The sequence below is a fragment of the Euleptes europaea genome, chromosome 6 (assembly GCF_029931775.1).
Source record: "Euleptes europaea isolate rEulEur1 chromosome 6, rEulEur1.hap1, whole genome shotgun sequence".
Taxonomy (NCBI): domain Eukaryota; kingdom Metazoa; phylum Chordata; class Lepidosauria; order Squamata; family Sphaerodactylidae; genus Euleptes; species Euleptes europaea.
Genome location: NC_079317.1, coordinates 82,934,494 through 82,954,724, shown reverse-complemented (window position 1 = coordinate 82,954,724; position 20,231 = coordinate 82,934,494). Strand labels below are relative to the sequence as shown.

General features: G+C 44.7%; 1 protein-coding gene across 1 annotated transcript in view; it reads right to left on the bottom strand.

Moving 5' to 3' along the window:
- GALNT18 (polypeptide N-acetylgalactosaminyltransferase 18) overlaps window positions 1-20,231 on the bottom strand; it is a 362,192-nt gene that overhangs the window by 70,506 nt on the left and 271,455 nt on the right. The gene's annotated exons all lie outside the window — the stretch shown is intronic.

Below are 20,231 nucleotides of genomic sequence, written 5' to 3'. Positions count from 1 at the left end.
TGCACATTACAGAGGCATACTTATTGGCTTCTCTACATTTCGCGAACTTTCATTTCCTTGGAGACTAGCTAAAATCCAAGCTTAATAGATTTTCACAAGTGGTATTAACAGAATCTTTGAACCTCTTGCATTATTTGTAGAAATGCTTGGATGTTATAAATGCAGGCTAGGGGGAGCTATTTTTAAATAAAATGTGCACACTGCATTTATATTACAGACATGAGAACTAAAAAGGGATTTTACTGTCATGTACAAAACGTTCTAAATACCTTTCAAAGCTGTTACTTTTTGCTGATATAGTGCTTTGACTGAAGCTGGTAGGGAGATCATAATGGTGGTGATGAAACATGTGGAGTGACCTTGGCATGATAGTTGGGTTGATTCATAGCATTTGATTTGAGATGGTTTTAATATGGCACATTTTAAACTTTTGGTTGCTTATTCAAAGATATGGTAGACTAGGCATTTAAAAAAACCAATGGAAAAAGAAGTATGTATTTCCATGCCTTGGTAAAAAGAGAATGATAGATTGCTTCTACAAAGCTTGTCCATGAATCATAATGAATTTTGCATATTATACATCTCTGAATGTCTTATTTCGCTTTCATTTTATTAGTTAATTGTTTATTCAAAGCAGCAAAGGAATGGCAAACAAAACAAAACATCTACACCCACTGGCAGAAGGTAAATCTCCCTGGGAGGGGAATTACACCGTTTTGGTGCCATGACCAAGAAGGTCCTTTCTTGGGTTGCCACCCATCTAGTCCCAGATGACAGGGGCACCTGAACTAGGGCTTCTGGAGATGACTGTTATGGTCAGGTAGCTTCATATGGGAATAAGCAGTCCTTAAGGTATACTGGTCCTAAGCTGTATCTGTATAGGGTTTTAATGATTGATACCAGCACCTTGAATGAATAACAAGAGTTTATTTACTTCATTTATACCTTGCCTTTCCCCCCCCAATCGGGACCCAAAGCAGCATACAGCATTCTCCTCTCCTCTGTTTTATCCTCAGAGTGACCATGTAAGGTAGGTTAGGCTGTGAGTGTGTGACTAGCTCCAGGTCAAATGTGGGTCTCCCAGATTCTAGTCCCACATGAAAAAGTCAGATAAGAAAGAGAAATCTCACTCATTATCTATAGTGCCTTTTTGCTAGCTCCTTTCTGCCAGGGGTGGATTGGCCATTAAGGCCACTGGGGAAAATGTCAGTGGGCCAGTGGCCTGAAGGATGCCTCCCCACAAAAGGCCACCCAGCCCCAAGCAAGGTCCTGCAAGAAAGCTGGCTGTCCTGACCCCATATGGGATGGGTGAGCCACTGTAAGCAAGCCAGCAAGCCAACTCTTTGGCCTCCATGGCTTGCTCACCCCTCATGGGGCTGGGGCAGCCAGCTCGCTCATGGCAAGAGACCCATCTTTTTCTAGGGTGTGTGGCTGGGGGGGGGGGATTTCCAGGGCAATTTTTGCTTAGCAATCCACCCCTGTTTTCCATGTTAACCTTTCTGACTCCAGCATCTTGTATTCAATTTCCCATGCAAAAGTTAGACACAAGAAACAATCATAGAGTATCAACGTGCAGTCAATTTGTATTTGCTTCCCCAGCTGTAAACTAAACTCTGGCACCTATGAGATCAAGTGGGCAAACACAGAACCACAAGTTGCAGTAAATGCCGTGGCATTTGGGAGATGATGACCCAAACTTCATAAACTGAATGAAATCAATATAGCAGACTCCACTGGGTTTCATCCTTATAGCTCCAGGATAAACAAAAGATGGCTCTTTTCCTGCATGCTCTCCTGGAAAACCATGCCATCTGGTCTCCCATTTCTACTGTGAAGAGAAAATAGGCTGGCTGAGCATTGTGTTTGGAAAGTGATCATGAAGCCCCCCCCCCCAGGTTTGTCCATCCACTATTTATATACTGTATCAGGAAAACACTGTGTTCAGAGATCCATTTTATATATTTAGGCCATTTGGCTCCGATATGCATTTAGGTATTTGGCAGCTGCTGAGACAAGAAGAATGTGGCACGGATTCAGGATGTTTACAAGGCCTTTTATCTGGGCCATTGCCTAATTACATCCAACATATGCTGGGAGGCAAGAAAAAGCTTTGCTGTTCAAGATCACAAGATGATGGGTACTCCTTTCCTCCTTGCAATGTCCTCAAAAGGCTTGTAACAGTTGTGTCTCAAGGACTTTACATCTATATGTAAAGCTGCCAACATAGAACCACCTTCAGTCTGATGTTAGGAAGAAGTGGACGAATGTTCAGCCAATCCTCGTCACCCAAATTTCTCTATGGATTGTGGAATGCCAAATTACCTAGCTGGAACGGCCGCACTGGGAACTCTCCACTGTCCTGAATAAAAACTACACCGTGTTGTGTTATAAATGTGGCCTCATCAGTACAGACGTTGGTAGCCTAAGAATAGCTGAGAATAGGTTTTGCCAAACCCCAGGTGGGATCTGGATATCTCCTGGAATTACTATTGATCTCCAGACCACAGAAATCAATTTCCCTGGAGGAAATGGCTGGTTTGGAGGGTTAGCCTCTATGGCATTATACTGAGGGTCCTTCCCCTCACCAAACCCCACCCCCAAATCTCCAAAACATTTCCAAGGTGGAGTTGGCAACACTAGGTGAAAAGCCAGGATAAAGTCAACCCCATTTTACTGAACTAAAAGTAAGGAACAAGAAACCGAAACCAAGAAACAGAGGAACAGTACAGGCATGTTATTAGATGTGGGGGGATGTGTGAAGTTTGCCAAAGCTTTCAATTAATTCTGTTAATTTGTATCTTGATCCCTGTATGAGTGTATGTGCGTGTGTGGTCCCAATAAGCTGAAGGAACTAAAACCTAGGGCAAACTGTGCATGCTTCAATTTTGAATTAATTTTAAACTGGAATTAAGAAGTTAAATGCAGCACAGAGCAAAATTCCAGAAAAGTAAAGGAAGGGAATCGAGGAAAAGAATATTATCTGTGACCTGACCTGGATGGCCCAGGCTAGCCAATCTCGATAGACCTTGGAAGCTAAGCAGGGTTGGCCCTGTTTAGTACTTGGATGGGAGACCACCAAGGAAGTCCACCATTTGTATCGACTTCGGTCTCTTTTTAAGGGAATGAAAGTAAATGAGATATGGATTTAACCAGATAATGATAGCTCTGCTGTGATGCAGTTCTTCTTGTAATAGATTATAATCTACACACCCACAGGTGAAAGTCTTTTATATGACCAATGTATTGCAATTTTGGGGTATGGAGCCCCCTACCTCAGTACTTAGAACGAATTCACACATGCCTTTTAAAATGCTTTTCAGTTCCTCTCCCGCTATTACTGTGAATAGCAGAAAGGGATTTTTAAAATGTGCTGGTGTCAGGAGTCTGAATCGACTGATGGCCATGCAGGAGGGTGGATTTATGATGGCATCCTAACCTTGGTGTGCTTTACAATGCATGTGCAATTTCTGCCTTGCGCTATAAACCTGAGGGCAGGAGCTGCCTCTTTCATCACTTTAAAGCACCTAAGCTGTTTTGAGGCACTTAATAAATAATAAATATATATAAAATACAATGCAGTTGTATTAAATTACCTCCAGGCTTTTTTGTTTGTTTGTTAGTTTACAGCCTGCGCTGTCTGCAAAGCTCAGGAAAAGTAACACGGAGACAGGCTTCCAGGCCCTAAAGCGCTAAACAGAAGAGATAAAAAAACCCTGAGGTAATAATGGGACAAGAGAAAACACAGGCTCTCTTTCCCTTTCCCTTCCTACAAGTCTTTACCTGAAGGAATTAAATGTTAAGAAAAGCAAAACTTCCACAACACAAAACATAAGTGGAAAAATGAAAACACACGGTTTGTACGTGTGTGTGTGTGTGTGTGTACATTTGGGCAAGCTCCTCCTTTTTAACTCCTAGTAGAGGTTGCAGATTTCACCCTCCCAGTACAAATTGTGTGTTTCCATTTTTTGTTGTTGCTTTTCATAAAATTTACATTTTCAAACAGAGGATTCTGAATTTTAGCAAAACGTGTGGACTTCTGAAGGCAAAAACGACCAATCTTGATTAGGTTAAAAAAAAAAAAGGTAAAGGTCCCCTGTGCAAGCACCAAGTCATGGGGTGATGTCACATCCCAACGTTTACTAGGCAGACTTTGTTTACGGGGTGGTTTGCCAGTGCCTTCCCCAGTCGTCTTCTCCTTACCCCCAGCAAGCTGGGTCTCATTTTACCAACCTCAGAAGGATGGAAGGCTGAGTCAACCTTGAGCCGGCTACCTGAAACCAACTTCCATTGGGATCGATCTCAGGTCGTGAGCAGAGCTTGGACTGCAGTACTGCAACTTACCACTCTGAGCCACGGGGCTCTTGTCTCTTGATTAGGCCACATCAAAAATCCAGTGTAAATCTTATGCTTAATGAAGGGCTGAACCTGACTTCTAGACTGGAATACAAGCAAACCTTTTAATGAGTTGGAAACAGAAGGTGACATTCAAGGTGCCTCCTTCACAGTATCTTTGATTTCATTATTAATTCAGTAATTTGACTTCAAAATGAACTTGCATCTGTTTTACAAAACAACAAAACAAAACACCATCCAGATTTAACATATGCTTTAATGTGGTTTGTAAACAGCAATTACGGCGGTTCTGAGTAAACTCCAATTAATCAAACCTGTTGGTCTTCCTTTCTTGTCTAAACACTGTCAGTCTTTGTTCTATTTCTGAAGATTTATTAATTAGACTGCTTCAAGGAGCATGAATTCACTTAAAATCCTAAAATGTTAAGCAGGAACTGTCAAGACGAGGTCTGACAGAACAAGCTGATTGGGCTGGACTAATTCAAAACCCAAATCTAATTACTTCTAAGGGAAAATATCTTAGCCTTTAAAATGTGGTTCATGTATCACAAATACTGACTTAAATGCATCCAACATGCTGAAAAACAGAAGCATCCATTTGGGGCTTTCACACAGCAAAAGGAAACCATTGTCTTTTGATTGCTTGTTTTCCAGCATGATAGAGAATAAATAGTAGCTATTCAAGGTCGATTGATTGATTGATTGATTGTACAAAATTTATACCCAGCTTCCTGCCCTCATAAGGGCCACCAAGGCAGCTAACAAATTAAAACATGCGTAACAAAACACATCGTTAATCAACTAAAATCAAAGCTAAAATACCAACAAAAACATAAAAACAACAATTAAAAGATTGGGCAGGACAGAAGGATTACTGAGGGAATGCCAAGACAAACAAAACAAGTCTTCAACTGCCAGTGGAAGATGGCAACAGAAGGGGACAGACAAACCATCCTACGGAGAGAATTCCAAAGGCCATCTCCTGGCTTGCCAGGCCCCCAATCCTAGACGGTGGGGCCCCACGGAGCAGGGGCTTGGAAGATGACTTTAGAGCTTAGGTAGGTTCATAAGTAGGGTTGCCAGGTCCCTCTTTGCTAACACTTTTGGGGCAGAGGCTGAGGAGGGCGGGGCTTGGGGAGGGGAGGAACTTTAATGCTATAGAGTCCAACTACCAAAGCGGCCATTTTCTCCAGTTGAACTGGTCTCTATCGGCTGGAGATCAGTTAGGCTTACCAGGTTCCCCCTTCTCCTTCGGCGGGAGGTTTTTGGAGTGGAGGGCGGGGGGTTGCACGTGCCCAGAAATGATGTATCACTTCCGGTTTACACCCAGAAGTGCTGCATCGCAAGGGGCCTTTACCACTCAAACTGGGAGTTTGAGTGGTAAAAGCCCCGTTGCGATGCGGCACTTCCGGGTGTAAAACGCATCACAAGGGGCCGTTGCATTTACACCTGGAAGTGCCGCATCGCAAAGGGCCTTTTACCACTCAAACTGTTTGAGTGGTAAAAGGCCCTTTGCGATGCGGCACTTCCAGGTGTAAACCGGAAGTGATGTGTCGTTGCCTTGCCGACCCTCAGCTGGTTGGTGGGCAGCCAGGTGGATTGGCGGGGGTTTGCCTGCCACCACCTGGCACTTGGCAACCCTAAGATCAGTTGTAATAGCAGGAGAGCCAGTGTGGTATAGTGGTTAAGAGCAGTGGTTTGGAGCTGTGGACTCTCATCTGGAGAACCGGGTTTGATTCCCCACTCCTCCCCATGAGTGGTGGATGCAAATCTGGTGAACCAGGTTGGTTTCCTCACTCCTACACATGAAGCCAGCTGGGTGACCTTGAGCTAGTCACAGCTTTCTGACAGGGTATCTGTTGTGGGGAAGGGAAGGTGATTGTAAGCTGGTTTGATTCTTCCTTAAGTGGTAGAGAAAATCAGCATATAAAAACCAACTCTTCTTCTTCTTCTGCCTGAAGGTTGGCACCCTGTTCATAAGGGAGTACGCTGTCCTTCAACTATGATAATTCCAAACCACATAGGGATTTAAAGGTTAGCACCAGCACCTTGAAGTGTGCCCGGAAACAAATTGGGAGCCAGTGCTGATGGGCCAAGATCGGTCATATAGTCCCTAGGACCCACCCCAGTCAAGGTTCTGGCTGCAGCATTCTGCACCAATTTAAGTTTCCGAACACTTTTCATCAGCAGCATCATGTAGAGCAAATTGCAGTAATCTAATTTAGATAAAAGCAGGTGTGAAGCTCCTCCCCCTCAGCTCTGCTTGCTGACTCTCTGCAGTCCTGTCACGGAGTTGAGGGAGGATCCTGCAGGCCTTGGACTGGGAAGAAGAAAGGACTGCACCACCTGGTTCCTCACATTTCCCAGTACAACGGCTCTCCTACACTTTGGAGCTGTGTCCTCCACCTTCCTCATGGGCTTGATAACAGAGCCTCTCTTTTCAAAGGGCAGTTATCCCATCCCTGCCCCAGCTGACTCTCCATTCTGGCAAGGCTCCTCCACCCACCCCTCCTGGGGCAGGGAGTTGCCTCCTCTGTCTGGAGTTACCAGGCTGCCCATCTTTCCCTGGTCCTCTCCCTCATTGGCTGTCCCTCTGACATGGCCAGAGGTGTCCTCACCTCTCCCCCAACCCTGCCCTGCCCATCCTCTGCCTGGGCCAGCCACCATGACTGTCCTTGTTGGGTGAATGTGGGCCAGTGCTTGAGTCTGCTCCTGGGCCAGACGGACCTCAGGATTCGCTGGGGACAACTGCAGCTCATGCCTGGCTGGAGCTGCTACTGCGGCTCTTCTGGTCAGATCCTAGTCCATTCTTCCTTCCAGCATCAATCAAAACTATGGAATACAACTTTCCTCTTTATCCTCATTTAGCTCATAGCAGTGCTTGCATATTCCATGAAGCAGAACTTCTCAAAGGATGTATCAGGTCTTTCAAGACACGCACAGGAACTTGTTATGGGAGTTGAAAATGCCCACAGCATATAATGTGTAGTTGCCCTTCATATATACCAGACTTGCATTAAACCTGCATGCAAAATCTTATTTTTCTCCCTCAGACCTGACAGTGGGTGTCTTCTGAAAATTCTTTCACACTCACATTTGTGCTATTCCTTCAATCTTCGCTAAATGGCCAACTCCCTGTGCCAATCAGAAAAGCAGTGTTAACTAGGCACCCACAGAGAAGGTAGCTGTCTCTACATCATGGGGGGAATTGCCTAGCAGTTAGGCAGAAAAGAAATGTGAACATTAGAATATTGTCGAAGGCTTTCACGGTCAGAGTTCATTGGTTCTTGTAGGTTATCCGGGGCGTGTAACCGTGGTCTTGGAATTTTCTTTCCTGACGTTTCGCCAGTAGCTGTGGCAGGCATCTTCAGAGTAGTAACACTGAAGGACAGTGTCCTTCAGTGTTACTACTCTGAAGATGCCTGCCACAGCTGCTGGCGAAACGTCAGGAAAGAAAATTCCAAGACCACGGTTACACACCCCGGATAACCTACAAGAACCAGTGAACATTAGAGTTTGCTTTATTAGTGTCGCCGTTATGCATTAGTTACAATACGTGAAGTAGTCTCTGTGAGTACTAGGCCTTATTCAAAAGCTTTAAAATTACACTCAAACACACATATACTACACATATAAAAAGGTAAAGGTCCCCTGTGCAAGCACCGGGTCATTCTTGACCCATGGGGTGATGTCACATCCCGACGTTTACTAGGCAGACTTTTTGCTCATGGGTTGGTTTGCCAGTGCCTTCCCCAGTCATCTTCCCTTTACCCCCAGTAAGCTGGGTACTCATTTTACCGACCTCGGAAGTAGGGAAGGCTGAGTCAACCTTGAGCTGGCTACCTGAAACCAACTTCCATTGAGATCGAACTCAGGTCGTGAGCAAACCTTTGGACTGCAGTACTGCAGCTTACCACTCTGCGCCACAGGGCTCCTAAGAACATGGTTAGAGAATAATTATTAGCGTCAGGGTTGATAAATGACATTCAGGAAGCTGTTTTCCTTAGTTTTGTTCATATTACATTGGAGTGGGAAGGCTTCAACAATCAGCTCAGGTATTTCTATTATTATGATTATTATGATTTCATTTTTATCCCATCCACCCTCCAGTGAGTTCAGGGTGATGTTCACTGTTCTCTCCCCCCCCCCATTTCATCCTGACAAGAATCCTGCTCAGTAGGCTAGGCTGAGCGCAAGAGGACCAGAGTCCAAGGTCACCCAGTGTGACTCTTGGCTGAGTTAGGACCTGTGTTGCCTCCACGCCAGTCCAGCGCCTGAACCACACTGGCTATATCTAGTCCGTTCCATGTTCAGTTGCTTAAAAGACATGCAACTGTAGATGGTTCGCCTTCTAACCTAGCAGCGGACACCCCTGGGTGCAGTCAACGTTCTGAACACATGAAGCTGCTTGATACTGAATCAGACCCTTGGTCTATCGAAGTCAGCACTGTCTACTCAGACCAGCAGTGGCTCTCCAGGGTTTCAGGCAGAGGTCTTTCACATCACCTACTTGCCTAGTCCCTTTAACTGGAGATGCCGGGGATTGAACCTGGGACCTTCTGCATGCAAAGAAGAGGCTCTACCACTGAGCCACAGCCCCTCCCTCTGGACATCCAGAGTATGCCACTGCTGTACAGAGTCTGAAAGACCGAACAGGGCTTCCGCAGACAAACTGCTGAAGCCTATGCCTTCCTCATCGACATCTGCTTTAGACTGCTGCATACTTCGCCTTCTTTGCAATCACTGAGTGTTCATCCAGTGGCAGCCTTTGCCCAGGGCCTAAATACTTCTCTGTACACAGTACATTCAGAATCATGGTTATCATGGAAACACTGGTATATGCTGCAATTTATGCTGTACTTTATGCTAACTGAATCAGTCCCTTGTGCAGGGGTTTTCCGATCCTTTGCAAAGACCGTGATGGCCCTCCTTGTGTCCTCATCCATCCAGACAACTCCACAAGGGACCATCCTCATCTGTGCTGTACGTGCCATAGCTTTTGCTGTGCCAGCACGTATCTGGTTAGTCCTTTTGACTGTGGGAAACGGGGGTGGGGGTGGGAAGGATGCAAACTGCCTGAGTCAAAGCTAATTCTCAACATTAGAAAGCCCAAACAGGAAAAAAAGGATAAAGGTACAGCGAGTTTTAAAAGAAAAAAAAATTAAAAGCCTGAAGATAATCTGATGTGGTCCCCATCTTTAAAACTTATTATTACTCAGAGTCTCCATTAATTACCGAACAGACTTCACATTAATTATGCATTTACAACGCTTCCTCAATCAAAGAGGAATACATGGATTTTTCTCCCCCCCAAAATTGCCAGTGTTTTATTTCTTTCCACTTTAGTTAATTGCTTCATTATGTACGTTTACATTTGTGTTTGTTCTCCACGGATTAATTTTACACCCTACTTCACAAACTATAAAACTTCTACAATGTGTTGTTAAGCTATGCATGTTACAGGTGGTGGTTGGGGGTGTGTGTTCACCGATCTGGAAATAATGTGTTCAATTGTCAAATTTCTAGCACTCACGGTTTCTCTCTGCAATTCCAGAGATGGGTTTTAATTCACCATGTTGTAATGTAAAGTTTGCCCTGACCTGGATGGCTCAGGCTAGCCTGATCTCGTCAGATCTCAGAAGCTAAGCAGGGTCAGCCTTGGTTAGTATTTGGATGGGAGACCACCAAGGAATACCAGGGTTGCTGTGCAGAGGAAGGCACTGGCAAACCACCTCTATTAGTCTCTTGCCATGAAAACCCCCAAATGGGTCGCCGTAAGTCGGCTGCGACTTGACGGCACTTTACACACGCAATGTAAGTTTTTTGTTTTGTGTTTTATCTTGAATTTGCTTTGACTTTGCTCAAGACCTTGGGTTAGAGTTGCATAACAACTGAAGGAAAAGGTGGGGGTGGTGTTGTGGCTTCTTAATGACAAGAAGCTTCACCAAGGAGTGCGTTCGTCTGGGATAGCTGTTTCAAGGGTCACCCGAGGCAGGAGGGTTTACTCAACTGTTTTGCATTATATCCATCAACTGCAGGACTTCGCAGAATAACTGACACTGCAGTCTCCCTATTGACAAGTTTATGTCATGACAAGGAAGCAGGAGACTGTTACTGTTCATTTTTCAAAGACTTGATTTCTGCCTTGAGTGCCCAGGGTGATCCGTGGTGTCTGCAATCTTGTACTAGTGACAGGAACAGCTCTATTGCTGCCACAATGTAGTCAGCTTTATCAATAAACCACAGAAACATGTAACATCAAAAAAGAGAGGCAATTATAAAGGAGAAGACACAGGCCCCTTCACTTACTAAAAATTACATCAAAAGTAGGGTTGCCAGCCTCAAGGTACTAGCTGGAGATCTCCTGCTATTACAACTGATCTCCAGCCGGTAGAGATCAGTTCACCTGGAGAAAATGGCAGCTTTGGCAATTGGACTCTATGGCATTGAAGTCCCTCCCCTCCCCAAACCCTGCCCTCCTCAGGCTCCACCCCCAAACCTCCCACAGGTAGCGAAGAGAGACCTGGCAACCCTAACTCTATGGCATTGAAGTCACTCCCCTCCCCAAACCCTGCTCTCCTCAGGCTCCACCCCAAAACCTCCTGCCAGTGGCAAAGAGGGACCTGACAACCCTAATTGAAAGCCTGGGTTAAAAAAAAATAGTTTAACTTTTTTTCAGTGTGCATGTGCACCAGCACATAGTCAAGAAAGAAATATTCAAATGAACTGAACAGAATATTCAAATTAGCTGCAGAAAACTGCATACACTTCTGGAGTTCATTTTAGACATGAGAATGAGTGGCATTTAGAGTTGTTTGTGAGGTCAGGGAACAATAAAGCAACTGAACAGGGGAAACCTGCTAATCTCAACAAAAACACAATACAGTAAATTGTCTGACGATAAGGGGAAAAATGAGGTGGACAATTGCTGTAAGAAAGTTTATAGAGTAATCTGAATATTGTGTGGGAAATATGGCACACATTCATTCACTTAAAATAATGTGAGGCAGGAGTCCTCAGTGCCTTCAGATACTGGGTACATCTTTCACCCCAATCTACAAAAGGGGCCATAGTTTTTTTTTTTTTTTTTTGCCATATATGTTATTCTTTCCTTTTTGGTCTACCTTTCTTCTCTCTCTTCTAAGAACCCCCCCCCCCCGATTAAAAAAAATGGCAGTGTTGACTCCAGCACAAAGCACCACTGTGACCCTCTTGTGGATTCAACTGAAGATCAATAGTTGAATACATTATGGAAGGAACCGAGTTGAAATAACAGGATGTGAAAGGGACATGGAAAGATAAGTGTTGATATCAAGGGAAAACATTAGGTGCCTCTTGCAGAACTAGGAGATCTGCTAAGGCTACTTAGGATGCTGGTTTTGTTAGGGCACCTGAGGAACGAATGGTCTTGCCAACCCTACAGCTAAAATCCCTTTTAGCTGCATATAGTAGCAGCGACTGCTGTGTTATTAATCAGCCATTTTTAACTTGCACTCTTCATCAAAACAGAGGAGTGCATTTGTGTATATGATGAATTCAACTCCTAACTCGGTTCCCCTGTAATGTCAAAACAGCAAACCCAGGTTCTGTGGATAGGAACAGGCAAGTAATATGAAACTCCCAGATTTCCGAGAGTTCCCTCTTGCCGTTGATCATGGGCCAAGGGGGTGCGTGTTGCACCACATATCAACCAGTGGTGCATCAATAACCTGTGACTGTCTTGAGGGACCTTTAAATAATACAATCCCATCCCCAGAAGCAGAGAGATCATAAAGATGATTCACAGGTGAACTAGGCGTGCCAACTCTGTGTGTAATTATGCATGTGGTAGCTGCAGGAAGCCTGCTAAGGCATTCATGGGGGAAAAGAAGGGGAGGAGAAAATTATGCCACTGGAGGCTTGACACAAACAAATAGAACAAGCCGCAGAGAGCAACTTTACGCAGAATGAGATGCAATGGAAGCACAGAGAGACAGAAGTAATTTCTGTTCCATTATCAAAATAGGTCTGTTTCTATGGCAAAATGACAATAATGTCAAAATCACATCCCTGAGTACTACAGTCAACAGTGCCTGTGAGATTCGAGGTGCAAAGTATTTTTGCAGTTACTCTGCTCACATGGAAAACTTCTTCAATATCCTTCATGTAAGCCCAAGCAACCGTTTTATACATCGATATCCAGGTATAGAATGTCCTGCTTTTTAATTTCCTTGGCAAGGCTCTTTCGTCATGCACTACAGATCTCAGAAGCTAAGCAGGGTCAGCCCTGGTTAGTATTTGGATGGGAGACCACCAAGGAATACCAGGGTTGCTGTGCAGAGGAAGGCACTGGCAAACTACCTCTGTTAGTCTCTTGCCATGAAAAACCCAAAAAGGGGTCACCATAAGTCGGCTGCGACTTGACGGCACTTTACACACACACACACTGAGGGGATGGGGACAGGAGAAACACCAGCCAGCTAGGGTAAGACCTCAGCTATGAGCTGTCACCGCTCTATCCCTTGCTGGTGCCCAGAGGCAAGAGATAAAGGGCTCTTGGCCTGAGAGTCAGTATCTGGATCTGAGAGGAAAATCTGCTGGCGAGGCGGGGGGGGGGGGGGAGAGAACCCATCTTAGTTCGTTTACAACGTATCTTTGTATCGTAAGATGCTTTGAGTCCTCTATTGGAGAGAAAAACGGCATACAGTGGTTAAATACATAAATAGAAATACCTGATTGTGGCAAGAAGGAGAGAAGTATGAGATATGAGAACAGGTAATGTTAAGAAGGATGGCTTGGGAAGTGGTGTGTAGAGGGACAGCTGGCATACCCCCCAGGGTCAGTTTCAGGTCTTGGTGGGCCCTGGGCAGAGAGTGCCCAGCCCCCTCTTTACCTCCTCTGCTTACCACTGTGCCCTCGCTGCTACCACCTGCCTCCATTCTCCTCCCCCACTGCCTACCCATCCATCTTTCCCCCACCGATTGGGTCATTTTCCAGTGCTCCCAATGCTCTTATGCTGTGCTGGGCAGTGCTTGTAACGTAGGGTTGCCAAGTGCCAGGTGGTGGCGGGCAAACCCCCACCAATCCACCTGGCTGCCAGTCGACCAGCTGAAGGTCGGCGGGCCACGCGTGCGCACGATCATACCTCACCACCACTCAAAAAACCTCCTGCCAAAGGTGAGGAGGAACCTGGTAAGCCAATTGTAGTGGGAAGTGTGGGTGCTAGCAGGGTCACAAGAAGCAGATGGGCAGCCAGGGAAGCAAGCAGCAGGGAGTGGTGGCAGCAGGCCCCACTGGAAGACCTGGGCCTCAGCAGCTGCCCCACCCCAGGGTATGCTGACGCTGGCCCCGATACCCCCTGATGGGTAAGGGGTGGTCTTCAAAGAAATAGGTACAAAGGGAATGATCCACTCCCCTACAAGTGATGGGAGTATTGGAAAGTCAATAGGTAATGGCTCCCACAAAGTAGTTTTGAATTGGCAGTTGGGGGTATTTGCAAGCATGCCTAGTTATTCACTTAGAAACAATATTGTTTACAATGTATTTTCAACAAAAAAGTGCTTAGGATCAAAGAATGTTGTTTTCCTTTGACATTCCGATGCTTGTATACAACTCGTTTTATGGTTATTTGCATTCAGTTACAGTTGCGTTTGCATGTTCACAGGCTATGATCAGCTCATTTTCATAAAATGGAAATAACAGTAATCAAATCTGCCTACAATAGATGGAGTAATTATGCAGTCATAAATAAAATATTTGGTGCATACATCGTACATTAATTATTGTTCATAAATGCTCCAAGCTATTGATGCCATAAGTCTGCAAAATGTTTTGTAAAGACAAATATCATTTGGGCACCCACTGAAAAATTATAGCACAAGGAGGCTGGTTACTGCAACATGGCTGTGAACGGCTTCTGTACGCTGCTGCATAGTGCAGTCGCGATAGAAAGTTTCAGGAGGTGATCTGCTGTTTCCATAGTCCTCAAGACAGATAAACAGAACTAACAATATTTCTTGTGACAGGGCAGAGAAGGATAATTATGCTTGGTAGCAACCAAGTGGATCTCCAGTTAGAAAACACATGCTCAAGTATAACAGTTTCTGGTATGAACACATGAAGCTGCCTCATACTGAATCAGACCCTTGGTCCATCAAAGTCAGTATTGTCTATTTAGACCGGCAGCTTTATTGTTGTTACAGCCAATGGCCAGCATAAAATTACAAAGCAATGCAGGTACATATATGCCGTTAAATGAAGAGAATAAAATAAAATATCCTAAAATAGACAAGTCAAAATACATTAATCAACTTATGGGGGGGGGGGGGAGAAGAAGAAAAACCTTGGTTCACCCATCACTCATTGTCTGCTGCTTCACAAATAATATAACCCCTTCTGTTTTGAGCATTTCTTTTGGTAATAGCCTTCCAACAAAATTTGGCTACATCATAGCATAAAGCAGGATTTTTATTCTCAAGCAGAAGTTGAATAATTAAACTCTCTTTGGTTATAGGTTGATGTAAAAGGCCAAATTGTTGTAACCAGGGTTCAATTGTGGATCTTCTAAATTCCAAATAAAATTCACAATGTAATAAAATGTGTGGCAGGGACTCTTCCGCTCCCGCAGAACATAAGCATTTTCTCAGCTCTCTGAGTTGATTTAAGAATCTACCCAAGAGAACAGCCGAGGGGAGGGCATCAAATCGTGCTCTAGAGATCAGACCGGAAGTGGCATTCCAGGGTCTCAGGCACAGGCCTTTCACATCACCTACCTGCCTAGTCCCTTTAACTGGAGATGCTGGGGATTGAACCTGGGACCTTCTGCATGCCAAGCAGATGCTCGACCACTGAGCCACAGCTCCTTATCCAGCTTACTCGCAAGGTAGCCTATCCCACAGCTGGGTGCAATATTTTCACGGCATATAAAATCTAGTTGTGTATGGTGGTCAGGATGGGAAGACACAATCTCTCAATTTCCCTTCATAGAGAGAACCGGGGAAACTATTAGTCAAACCAGCATAAATTTTCCTTTGATTCATATTGCTTGACACTTACCAAATTGTTTTCATTTGAGTGGTAATGACAGGGAGGAAAGGGCTCACAACGGACACATGCAAACGTTAAAAGGAACAAAGGAGGGCATAGTCATACATCCCTACTCTCAAGACAGCTGGTCTCTTGTGAAGTAGGCAGACCCAAGGAGCAAGACCGCAGATAGCTAGAAACATCCTGGCCACGGCTGAAAGAAACTAATTCAAGATACTCTTTAGACGGCTTTTGACACCTGCTAATCTTAAAACAATCCATATTTCTGTGAGTAGAAATTGTTGGAGGGTTCATCAAACAAACGGAAATGATTTCATATGTTCCGAGAATGTACACTCGTCCCGAATTTTGTAAGGATGTCCTAAGGTCACATCTTCAGTGATTAGCTTTTCTTTTTCACTTGTAACTTTTTAGTAGCAGTTCAGTTCCTTTGGGGATTTATTGGGATTCTGAACATCTACTATGGATCATAATGCTGCCTCTCAGCTCTTATTAGGTAATGAGGTATCTAAATCTCTTGTCAGCTGTTATTCTCCTGGAGGGCTGCTTTAAGAAGGGAGTGAGGGATACAGGACCGGAGTGTCAGGCTCTTTCCTTTAAAGTGGCTTTGTCTCTGTAGCTGTAGATGTAAATTTGTCTATACCATTTTTTAGCCTGTAAATGGGAATGGAAAGAGCAGGTGGACCAGATTTGGTACAGAGCAGGCGGATCTCTCAGGGGACCAGATCTGGCCCAAAGCCTCCAGTTGCTGATCTTCTACTAAGATACAACGATCGTTTATGTGATGATCTTTTCACCATGAATTGGAATAATGTCTATTCATTTGCAAAAGATTCAAGAAATCACATACCCAGGGGCAACAGGAAAGGGATATATCTGCATCATCTAGCAGTGACTATGTTATGCTTCTCTAAAAGCTGGAGTCTGCCTTGTAAATACATACCAATCCTGGTATTATACAGGTTATTTTGAGCACTGTGTGGAAAGTTGGTGACATACTGCTAAGATTATTTGTCCATTACAACATTGTAATTTGTTTTGATAGAGCTGGAAATTGAAATTCTCATCAGGACAAAGCCTGCTTCCACTGCTCGTGGTGGTATTTTAAAGATGAAAGCATTTTGGGATTTTATTTTGTAGGTCAGGCTGGTTTCTCTGGAGACCGCAGGAAAAAAGACCTTCGAAAATTAAAGCAATGCCGGGGCCTCATTTAACTGATCTGGCAGACCCCACCGTTTCAATTACACAGAGGCTGGTGCGTTTCTCCAGCCCTGTCCGTCAAAGTGATCTTCAGCCATTAACTTCAGCCCAGGCTAAGCAAAGCTGACTGGCCAGTATATTACTTGAGAGCTTTGGGGCCATATTCTGTCATGCAAATTATTAGGAGAGCCTCATGGGCAGCATTGATCAAACTCCTTGCCAGGGTAAAGGAACAGTAAGTCATTCAGCTCAAAAATCAAAGTGTCATCTATTCTCAAGCACAGCACAGAAGTTGACGTGGCTTTTAGTAGTGGCCTCATGACGACTCCTGACCCGCTGCCAGAGGATGTTCCTATCTCTGGTCTGTAATGTAACTGAACTTGCCCTTTTGTCTGCTGCAGTATTGCTTCCGATTTGACTAGTGAGAGGGGAATCGGGGAGTGTGTCATGACCGCTTCTACAGGGCTTTTCACAGCCTCGACACTATACTCATCGATGCTCCCACCACTTATTTATAGTCACTTGTCTTTGCTTTTATGCCTACAACCCAGACAACGCAAGCCTTCTGTGGAAAGATGCTATTCTGATTCTGGGATCAGCAGTGTGTTCAGCACAACTCTACAGCTCATGAGAAGCTCGTCAGGACTTCCTCAATATTAAGATCAGATCTCTGGATGACTGCTAGCCCAATGCTGCAGGGATCTTCAGAAATATGCAACCATCATTAATATGGGCACACAATCGGGCAATGACGAGGCCTGAAAAGTCAAGGTAGTGTTTTGCAGGAATTGACAGTGCAACCTATGACCGACCCTAGAATCTTCTGGAATACCCAAGGGTTCCTCACCGACAAGCTGAAGCAGAAAGATTTCCCTAAAGGTAGAATGCTGCAAACCATGGATATATACTCTACACATAAAAGTCCATGCAAATGTAATATCTAGAAATCCTGGTATTGCCTGTGTGAGTCCATGTCCAAAGTACTGGACAGCTTCCTAGGAAATAGTATACATCATAACCTCCTGCCCTCCAAACCAGGACTGGAAACCAGCCATAAGAGTAGGGTTGCCAACCTCCAGGTTCTAGCTGGAGATCTCCTGCTATTACAACTGATCTCCAGCTGATAGAAAGCAGTTCACCTGGAGAAAATGACCCCTTTGGCAATTGGACTCTGTGACTTTGAAGTCCCTCTCCTTCCCAAACCCCACCCTCCTCAGGCTCCACCCCAAAAATCTCCAGGTATTTCCCAACCCGGAGCTGGCAACCCTACATAAGAGCAATCCAAAGTTTGCTGTAAGTAACTAATTAAATTGGACTGTGCAAGGGAAGGAGAGGGGCGATATTGAGTAAGGGAACACAAGATGTGGAGAAAATGTGATGTAAGAATATTTCGAGAGGGAAGACCCAAAAGGTCCTAATTTGAGGACATCAGTGAATGGACTACAGATAACTGTTTTTTTTCCCATTAAAAATACCACAGGTATATCGGCAAAATAAATACTATCTAATTGTGTTACTGGAGTAAATGTTTAGTCTTGGGAGATCCTGATGTGTGTGTGTGGGGGGTAGGAACTGGGACTCATTTAGACACAAGCTGTGCTAGAAGTGAAGTGTCCTTGCGCAGAGGGATAGCTGCTGGTGGTGGCAGCTGTTTTATAGCGGCCAACCACAAGTCCCTGCTGGGCAAAAACCTTGCCCATTTTCATGAAACATGGAGAAGGTGCCATATTAGGGAATGGTGCTAAGAAGAGCCACAGGTGATATCACGGCCCCTTGTGTGTGTGCTGAAGGAGAGAGAGACTGCTTGTCAAAATGTTTGATTGGAGTTTTAATTTTTTTCTCCTTAGTCCCCTTACTTATTTTACCTCAGCAGAAATGAGACACCAGAGGCTTTTTTCAAAGTTAACAAACAAGTAGCAGAGATTTATTGAACACTGTACAAGGGATGGATTTGGAGGGGGATGATGGTTATGAAAAGCCTAGTACCAGAGCCAATTTTTAAGTTTCACTTCAGAGAAGGCATAGATCTTAGATGGCTTAGATGGTACAGAATTATACTTCTTAACTTAAATTCACAAATTCCTTTCTGTTTCCCGAACTTCTTATAGATGTTTCTATCCATACTCCGCTGCTAGCTATCAAGAAAGGTAGAGATTAAACAACCTCTCTTCCTCAGAGAACACAGAAGTATGGAGATTTCTCCTCAAATCTCTCTTTCTGTTCTCACTATAGAACCACCCCACTCCAGTGGCAGTAATCCATTAACAAAACCCTTTATCTGGAATATCTCCTTCCCAGAGCCTATTCCCTTCCAGTGACCTTTCCTCCCAATCTCTGTCACTCCACAGGATTTGTTTTACACTAGTTTAGGCAAATCTGAACCCTCAGGTTCTTAGAGTCAAACACAGCTTCTGATCACGCAGGTTACCAAAACAAGAACCCTTTTCCTTTCCTTAGAACAGAGAGAGTGAGCCCCTTAGTTCCACCCACTCCCTTTCTCTGAGCTTCTCTCAAAAATTAACCCTTGGTTCATCACAGGTGACAAGTCAAAAAGCCACATGTGACTTACAAGCAACTAAGTATCACTGCCTGAGATAATATAATATCTCAGAAACCCCTCCCCTCCCATGAAACCAGCGAGATACTGAAATAATTGACAGAAACTGGAAGTACTCAGTACAATAACACTAACAGCCCATTCCTGAGAATGGGGCTGAAAGTTCTTTGGAAGCGGCGTGACCTGGCCGCTGGCGTAAATGCGTGTAATCACGCGATTTCACGCATTCACGCCGGCGATGAGGCCAGTCCCACAGGCAGGCAAGCTCTGCGGGACCACGCCTCCCTCCTCTGCCGGCGTGGCTTCTCCATGGCACTGGCAACAGTGTGGAGAGGCCACACTGGTGCAGGGGGCGTTCTGGGGGGAGGAGCCGCCGGTTAGGCGGCTCCCTATCCCCTTTTGGCCACTTCCACCGGCGCCGGGAACGGTGGTGCTGCACCTGCTTTTTAGCAGGCGCAGCCTTGCTGTTCCCTATGGGGCGAAAAACCCCAGTTAAACCAAAAAAAAAAAAAAGCTGCAAAACAGCTTTTTTTTGTTTAATGGCGTACGGGAATCAGCTTAGGAAGAGGCGCCGCTGCGCCTCTTCCCCGCCGTCCCCGTACGCCTCTGCTCAGGAATGGGCTGTAAATGGGACATACTTGATTGGCTGGAAATCCTCTGGTTGAATGTCATATCTGCCATGCGCATAACTGCTCATACAATCAATCAATCAATCAACCAATCAATCAAGCAATCAATTGACCTTTATTGGCATATACTCAGAAACATGACGTAAGCAGTACACAAAATTCACTTTCCAAACTGCTCATGCTACGTCACTTTCTTGCTGCCCCAGACCCACCTATCTTGCATGGCCTGAGACAATGAAACCAGAAAATGAGGCATGAGAACCATCAGACTGAAAGGTTTCCACCTTCATCTAATGTCAGAAATAATTTAGGTCAGATCAGAAACTCTCATCATATTTTCAAATGGGGCAGGATTCAGGTTAGAACTTCTACATGACTGTGCATACCTAATAGCAATGTAAGCTTAATCAAAAATAATTTTTCACAACATTTCTTTCATTGCATCCTATGGCTCATACAGGTAATTG